We start from the raw sequence: 8,930 nt of genomic DNA, 5'->3' as shown, positions 1-8,930 counted from the left end.
TATATGCATATACATACATTTATATATATGTATACACACACACAGGCACACACACTCACAGGCACACACACTCACAGGCACACACACTCACGCACGTAGCAAGATATGCTCTTAGGTAAATATCGATTTGCATATTTTTTTGATCGTGTAGATATATTTGTATATCACTCTATCAGTGTGCGTGTGTGTGAGTAAGTATGTGTCCGTGTGGGTGTGAGTGTATAAGTATGTGAAGTATGTGTGTGTTTTAAAGCAAATACGCTAGAATGAGATGCTTTTAAAAGATTTAAAACCTACTGTGTGCTAAGAGAGAGTACTTGAGTTCTAACGCGTTGTATTATTATTTCATTAGTTCTGCTATTGTGATATTTAACATTAAAATCCTTGGATCTGACACTTGTATTGTTTATCAAAACCACTTTAGTTTACAAAGTCATGTTCATAGACATAGAAGGCGAGTCGTTGTGGTGGGGTTTACATTAGCCACAAGAGCATTAACAAAATGAGAAAGAAGCTATTGAAAACGAGAAGCATATCCAGAGTTTGATTTCCATTTGCAGAAAAATTTCTAATGTTCGACAATTTAATGATTATAAACTAGACATAACAACTAAATATACGCCAGTCACAACAACAACAACGGCGATAGTAATAATAACAGTAACAATAAGAGCACCAGAGACTGACTGTTGATCATGATTATGAGAGAACACTACTTCAGATCTGTGTAAAATATCCATTAACGTCGATCAAATAACCACGAATCAAATAAATAAAAAAATATGATCTGTTGAAAGATAACTGTGTAAGTAACGCATTAACTTTGAGAATTTTTATTGGTTTATGTCTCTCCATATAAATAATATATTGCAAATGTCCATCTTGTCTGTAAATCGCCACTACGTATAACTGACACCATCGATGCATGAGTCAAACTAGAAGCAGACATAACATTTGTCTATCACAAAGAGTAAGAGAAAAACGAAATGAAAACAAATGAAAAAAACTTTATTATTCGACCCAAGGTTAAAAGAGGAATACATATTTTAAGTTTAATGTGAAGCACAAAACAAATGGACCTTGTAAAACTTCACATCACCAAAAGATAAGTTAGCCAGTATCAGAGAGCATTATGAAACTTTAACAAGGCGCAGGCATGGCTGATGGTTAAGAAACTCGCTTTGCAATTATGTGATTTCGGATTCAATCCAGATGTATACCTACCATGGGCAAGTGTATTCTACTATGGCCTAATGTAACTACCTTTATCACCTCCCACAAAATAATTTAAAGATAATTTTAAAAGCATACTTTTTGCAGAAGTTCCATTAAATCAGTATCAGTCGTTGACTGAAGAAGATTCTGTTGAGTAAATCCTCCGTTTCCAAACTGTAGCATCGTTAATAAGTCGGAAAAAACGCTTAGCGGCATTTCATCTTTCTTCAAATTCTGAGTTGAAATTCTGCCGAGGTTATTGTAATGTTATCCTATACTTTTAAGATACTAGAGCAAATATTTTTTGTTTTCTGAAGATCCTTAAAGTGGTCTCAAAAATTAAAGATGGGAGTTCATAGGAGAGTTCAATATTATCCATAACCGAGAAGAACTATCTGCTATTTCCGGCTTTGCTTTTGTCTGAGAGTGAGGAAATAGAATAAGTGGTGTTGTCATTTGGGCCACTTATAAGTAAATGTCCACGTAACAAGAGACAACATTACTTTCATTGACTTTTTCGATATCAAACAAAGAGTTTTAAAATATTCTTCAATCCTTTGAATATTCTCCAATTTTCTCAATATTAATCAATTCTCATAGCAATTGAACTTGTTTAGATCTCTTACGAATTCTTCTAGAGATTAACTTCTGCCTTCGTAAACCATCACTTTTCATTGGATCCGGACGTTTCCTTAAGTCGAGAGCAGTTTGTTTTAGACGGGCATTTTTAGAAATAACAACATTTAAATATTCATTCCCATTTTGAATCAGTGTTACGTTTTACGATTGTCAATTAACAATCTGCTACATTGCTTGTGGCTTTTGGCTATACAGATAATTTCCATTCCATTTTAGTATAGAGTTTATATTTTGCTTCTTTAATGTGTTATACAAGAATTTCATAACACGTCCTCGAAGATAATCTCACTAATGTTTGCTTTACGGTCTCTACTTCAAATCAGCTTGCTGCAATGAAAATAGAAAACTAATTTTTGTTTTATCTTTGTTTTCTTCTTCTTTGAGTCAATTTATCTTCTTTATCATTTACATTAGATATTTTGGTAATTCAATAACAGAATTACATTTTTCGAGATAAAGATCCCTGCTTCCCAGACTCATATTAAATATTTTCTTATCAGACTTGATTTAAATATTATCGTTATTGTTTTACTTTAAATATATGTCTGTGTGTGTTCAATTTATTCACATTGACCAGTTCAGTTTATTCACGTTGCTTATAGTATGTTGTTGGAACAACTAAATTATTGATGTCTATTATTTTCTTACTTACATCCTATTTCGACAGTAGACTATGAAGTTTGGTGAATTTGTGTAAAAGCCCTTTATTTGAATTATTTTTCTTTATAACTTAACAATGAATATTGGACAAAATAAATGAGAGAAAAATGGTAAGATCAATATTTGATATTCGATATGGATATGATTTCTTTTCAATAATCCCATAGAATGAGCACAGAGTTCGCCACTTTTTTGGTGTAGATGCTTATTAGTTTTCCAGACACGGGAAATTGTTTCAAATGATTGAGAGCAAGTTATTACAATGCTACAACAACAACATGAAGAATAAAGATTTGTCATGATGTCTACAGTTTTGAGAAGGTGGTTTTACTTAACTGAATCATCTCCAGTCAACGGTTGATACTTATTTTATGGAATTCCTGCCAAAAGAATGTCTTAAAAAAAAAGCAACATTTTATGAGAAGTGGCAAAGGACATTTCCGTTATCTTTGTAATGTTTTTGAGACGGATGAGCTGGATGCCGAAGGTTTTAATGAATAGAAATTCTAAAACTAAACAATAAAGAAGGAGCAGGAAGAATGGTTCGAATAGAAAGAATGGTTCGAGAAACAGTAGACATTGAGGGAATTTATAATCCTTTCTGCTGTAGGCACAACGCCAGAAGTTTCTGTGAGGAGGGGGTCTAATCGATTACGCCGACCCTAATGTTCGACTGGTACTTATTTTATCAACCCCATAAAGAATGAAAGGCAAAGTTGACCTCGACGGAATTTGAACTCAGAATATAAAGACGGATGAAATACCGCTAAGCATTTTATCCAGCATTCTAACCGTTCTGCTAGCTCAACCCCTTAGTCTGAGAATGTATATAATATTGGTAAACAAAGTTTTATATGTCAACCTTTTCTTTATCTTTTAATTGTTTCAGTCATGTAACTGCAGCCATTATGGGTTTTAGTCGAGTTCAGTACCCATTAAAAAACATAATTCTGGTACTTATTCTATCGGTGTTTTTTGCCGAACCGCTGACTTAATGGGGTGTAAACGAACCAGGTCGGTTGTCAAACGGTAGAGGGATAAACATAAACACTTATACACACATACACGAGGGGCTCCTTTCAGTTTCATTTTACCAAATCTATCCACAAGATGGCCGGCTCGGTCCTGTTGTAGAATACACTTAACCAAAGTGCCACGCTGTGGGTTGAACCAGAAACCATGTGGATGCGAAGCTAACTTCTTAACACACAGCTATGCCTACGAATTACAAAAATGAAGTCGTTAACAAATAACTTTACCAAGGAATGACGATCCAACAAGAGAATCTCTACCAGCTAGAAATATCAGCTAGATCACCATAATATATATTAACCTACCGTTAAAGGAAACATTGAATAACGATTTTCGAGATACGTTATGATGAATTAAAAACAGGAGGGTTACAGCTTGTACGCCTTTGATCATCACAGTATCACAGTATCAACCAAACCATCAGATGCTGCTATAACCCGGGTCATAATGCGTTTCAAATTGTATCTTGAATGCACTATTCTTTTCTTTCTTGACCCGAATTGCTCAACAAAGTCGTCTTCCCATTGTTGTGAAGGCCTTCTAATTGACCTTTCCCGATCTCTTGGATATCAGTCGGCAGCCGCGCGGGTTCACCTGTTGTCTGAGAACCTTGCGAAACGTTCGGTCCAACGGATGTTGTACTTTCGATACTCTGAGATCATAGTTCTATTCATAAGTCTCATCATAGTTCTGTTAAACCATGGCTAGCCTAGTGTTAAACAACGACAACAACAACAACAACAACACCGACGACGACAACGACGATAAGCACAACAACAACAACAAAGACAACATCAACGGTAACAAGAGTAACAACAACAATAGCCATAACAACAACTTGAGAATGTTTTAATCACTCAACGTTTCTCTCAAGTAGATAAACAATATAAATAACGATGTAGATCATCATGATATATAGCAACAAGATACTACATAGTTAAATACGAAGAAGTATTTAAGTTGATTAAAAAGACAAAAGGAAACAAATAAATAAAGTGGAATCAATTGTAAATAGAGTTTTTCTTTTGTTGATACAAATGTTTTATTGTTATTTTTTTATGTTCAGTCGTAGTTGTGATCAAATACATCAACAAATAAAAGTATTGATTCTTTATATTATTTTCGCACAAGGTCACGTAATTTTTTAGAAGGAATGCGGTCGACCTAATCACGCTCAATACTTTATTAGTCATTTATATATTAGTTTATGATAATAACTACACCTCTTCACTACACAATAAAACAAAAACAAACTTGATTGAACACGTAGCAGAATTCTCAGATAAACAAAAGATACATGTTATTAAGTCTTCGAAAGTGCATCTAATACATCGTCTAGTATCGCTCTGTACCACAAGGTATTACACTAATAAACAAAGCCTATTCAATAATAACTACACTAACTAAATCATAGACAAGCTATTTATGGATTTAAGAGGAAATAAGTAAAATAAAATAAGAGAAGTCATTCTCCAAAACAAACAACCCAGATATATAGTATGATGAAACTAAAAAATAAAAAAAATATGGAGAATAATTAAAAAAAAATCTATCGATGAATTAAATTTAGCAATATTCAATGAAATGGGCGAATGAGCAGTTTTGTTAGAGCATCGGATAAAATTCCTAGCTGTTTGTTTCAGTTCTTTGCACTCTGAATTCAAATTACACTGAGGTTAAGCTCTACCTTTCGTCATTTTAGGGTCGGTAGTTAAATCCCAACTAAATAGTTGAAGTTAATTCTTCTCTCTCTCTCTTTCTCCCTCCGTATTTTCCTCTCTTTCAGAATCGGCTACGTTACACTGTGTGAAGCATTGTGGGGAGGGAAACTACTCAGAGTTAATTTCTCCAAAATTAGAGAAGTATTGAAGAAGGTGCTAGTTACAAACCTAGTACAAAAACTGTTGAAGAACGGACTAGTGTCCTTCATATTACGATACAGAAATAAACAAAATATTCAGTACCATTCTAACTTTAGTATATTTATCATTAACGAAAGGCGAGATCAAACACAAACAAGCAATAAAAACACACACCGCAACTCCACAATTAAAAATTATTTCCCAATCCCCATGCTTATATTGTGCAGGATAAACTGGAAAGACATGGTAACAAACGCTGCAGTACTAGAAAATCTGAAAGTTCAAAGACATCAATTCTCGAGAAAATGAAGTTCACAAAGTTATCGAATTTTGGTCATAAATGGGTCTCGCGTCATTTTTTCAAGACTATCCTGACAGTGAGTGTGGAAAGGGAAAAGAGCAAAACATCGTCAAAGACGTTTGTAGACAGTTGATATCCTAGAATGGAATGTAAACAAGAGCCTGGATGAGTGTATGCATGCAGCGCATCATGGGAATTGGAAAATTTTGGTAAGCCTACCTGTTGATAGAGGGACACCTGGATGATGGATGATTACGTAGAGAATAAGTTACCTTTTTTTTTGCTGCAAAGCCAGTTTTTTAACTGTTGGTGTTGTGTTAACATATAAACACAAACGCAGACACAGATATACACATATGAACTTACATGACAATTTTCTGTAGGGTTTCTGTTTACCAAATCCCAAATTCCAGATATTGGCCAACCTTAGAATGTACTTGCGCAGTGGGATAAAACCCAAACCCACGAGATTGCGAAGTGAATAGGTTATCACACAGCCACACGAGCACCTCATAACCACAGGGCCATCCATGCTTCTCTCATCAACTTTGCCATGCCTGCACTTATGGTGAGATATTAATTAAAATAAACTCTTTATAATTATTTTTGAGCGAAATATATTCCAATGTAAAACAGAAGTACATGCCAACGTCGCGACATAATCTATTTTTGTGAAACGCATACATGTTAGAGAATACAAGAGACAATGCTTAAACAAAATATATTTTGCAAGGAAAAAGTTAATAGACAAGAAAATCTTTTTATATCACATCCGACATTAACCGGATGAGGAACAAGAAACGGAGCTGCTATCATGCCTATAAATAAAAATCCCTTTCTAAAAATGGTTAAGATAGGGCGTAGGGGTTTATTGATCAACCTCGATGCAAAGAAACAAGGGCAAGTGTCTTCTACTATAGTCACGTTTTGATTAATTGCCTTGTGGGGGGAAATTTGGTAGATGAAGTCAGCATAGAAGGCTTCCTCAATATTTCTGCCTTCTATATACATCATCGACTACCTGTTGTGTCATCGTGTACCCTCAGTGATTAAGTATCACGCTAAGATGACCTAAGATTGTACTGCCTAAAGTCCATACCTATCTATCTACTATATAGTGTCTGATATATATTTATCATATATTAACCCATCAGATAACTTTAAAGGTAGTTTTCTCTAGCTGTCTAGACAGTTACGAATTTTCAGTGCTATATAGAGCTATCGCTTTCTGTTTGATCAATTTATATATTAAATATTCATGATATCAACTGTTACTATATTTATATCGTTAAACAAATTCCTTTCTTCACCGAACAACTGCTGACGTGACGAATAGTCACTGAAATATGTCTCGCAAGTTGATTTGTGACAAATATTCCATATTTTCTATGTGTTACATATCTGAGGATCAGTCTACCTGTTAAACACCAGTTAACTAAATTCGCATAGACGCAAAGTTATAACACCGGCTACTTGTAATTAATTAAGCTCTCTTAGTAATTAATATCTCGGATGAACTAAAATTGTGCTGCTTAGCTTTACGTAAGTCCATTTACTTTAAATATATGTTTGAATGTATGGCTTTATATATGTACGAATGGATATATATACATACATACCCACACGCGCGCATGTATGTATTTGCGAAAACACACCGCATATCGACGAAGGATGTAGACATTTAAGGACACACACATCGGAAACAAAAAAATAAAACAAAATATCATGTATTATTTATTGCAACCGAATTGCACCAATGAAAATACAGTGAAATGAAATACGAACAGATTTGAGATCTATTTAACGAATGACGCCATTGTACTCAAACATTCTTGATATAAAATTTATAAATACAAATTCGTGTCAGCAAAAGTATAACTCACTACAAGTAACATTAACGGTTAGATGTATGTATAAACTTTATAAAACAGCATAATATTGTAATCATTGCAAACTTTTAATAATACTAAATAGAAAATATGAACTGACAAACACAGGCAGAAGTTGACATTTCTAAAGTAGATTTCACTTAATATTGATAAATATATAAAAAATGAAGTAAAATCTAGAATTCTAAAATAACAGAATATTGAACATAATTTATTTAAACGTGCTGACGTGGGATAAATCAATGAAATATTATATATGCACATACATATCTTTTATAGATTATATATATATATATATATATATATGGACATACATATATATATATATATATATACATAAACATACATATATATATATACATACACACATATATATATATCTACGTATATATATATATATATATATATATATATATATATATATATATATATATATATACATACACATATATAAAGTTATGTTTTAGATACACACATACATATTTCTATATTTCTAAGCAAATATGAGCCACTAAAAGTAATTCGGAGTGGCCAGTGGCATATATTTGAACAAGAGAGACAAATACACGAATATTAAATGTATGCAACATATATTTTTGATTTATTAATGTTACCTCCGCCTCCAGACGATGTATCATAATACTAAATGGCAAGTAAGATCAGCTCCATATGTGAAGGGGAGATAATCGTAACAATCACAAATTCTTCAAAGATCACATGCCACTATGGCAGACGTATTGTTTGTAGATAAGAAGAAAAATGCTGAAGCGTGTTTTAGGCTCCATAGCTGTCATCAGTACAATAGTCGTCTGACCTTATCTCCTCTCAGCGAAAGGCATTGGTTGGTGGAAACTGTGTGGAAACCCGCTCTCTATATATATATATCTGTATCTATGTATGTTTGTCTTTGTGCCAGTGTTTGTCCCTTCCGTCGCTTGACAACCGGTGTTGGTTTTGTTTGTGTCCCTGTAAAGAGATCGCTAGATTACGTATCAGTCTTAAGTAAAGGGTTGATCAGGCGCAGCAGTTCAATGACAGAATATTTTATTTTACATACACACACGCACTCACACGCATAGACACACACACATGCATACATACATAGACACACACACATACACATGCATACATGCATACATACATAGACACACACACACACTCACACACGCACACACACGTACACACACGTACACACACGTACACACACACTCACTCACACTCACACACACACATTCTCTCTCACACACACACACACACTCACACAGACCTACACACACACACTCACACACTCACTCACACACGCACGCACACACATACACACGCACACACACG

This window comes from Octopus bimaculoides, chromosome 8 (assembly GCF_001194135.2).
Source record: "Octopus bimaculoides isolate UCB-OBI-ISO-001 chromosome 8, ASM119413v2, whole genome shotgun sequence".
NCBI classification, from domain to species: Eukaryota; Metazoa; Mollusca; class Cephalopoda; order Octopoda; family Octopodidae; genus Octopus; species Octopus bimaculoides.
The sequence above is the reverse complement of the archived record's forward strand: the minus strand, read 5'-3'. Positions refer to the sequence as shown.